A 600-nucleotide genomic window follows, 5' to 3' on the forward strand; every position below is an offset into this window, starting at 1 on the left:
ATGTACAGTCCTTCCACTAACACTCCTAGTGGGCGGTTATGGAAGGTCATTAAAGGTCAACTGGGGAACACATGCAAACCTTCCTGTTTCCTGTTATGGATCTTAACCCATATTAGACCGGCGTGACATGCCTACGTTATGGATAAATGTGTGACATCATCACAGCTTGTTCACACCAACAGATGGCACGGCAGGTTCATTGATGTGGTTTTATTAAAGGAAAGTGTGTCACTCAGATAACAACAGTAAATCAGACAATTAATAGCATAACATGCTAAAAAGAACTCAAAATAAAATTGTTGAAAAGTGAATCAAATACGAAATGACTATTTGTGTGCCTTAAGTTGCTTGGCTGTGAAAATCACTGTTGTAATTTCATCGCCTTCATCTTTATGTTCTGTTTCAGCAACACTGGGAAGGTCTGGACCTTTGCTTCTCCTAAGACAGATGGGGTGAAATGCTGTAATGAACTGACATTGCCAATGTCATCATGAACTTTAAGAAGCATTTATGCACTAACATTAACACAGAAAAGTAACCGTGAGCGGTCACATGTAACACATCAAGTTCCTTGGACTGAAGAGAAACATTGTCGTGGTT

The sequence above is a fragment of the Clupea harengus genome, chromosome 2 (assembly GCF_900700415.2).
Source record: "Clupea harengus chromosome 2, Ch_v2.0.2, whole genome shotgun sequence".
NCBI lineage: Eukaryota > Metazoa > Chordata > Actinopteri > Clupeiformes > Clupeidae > Clupea > Clupea harengus.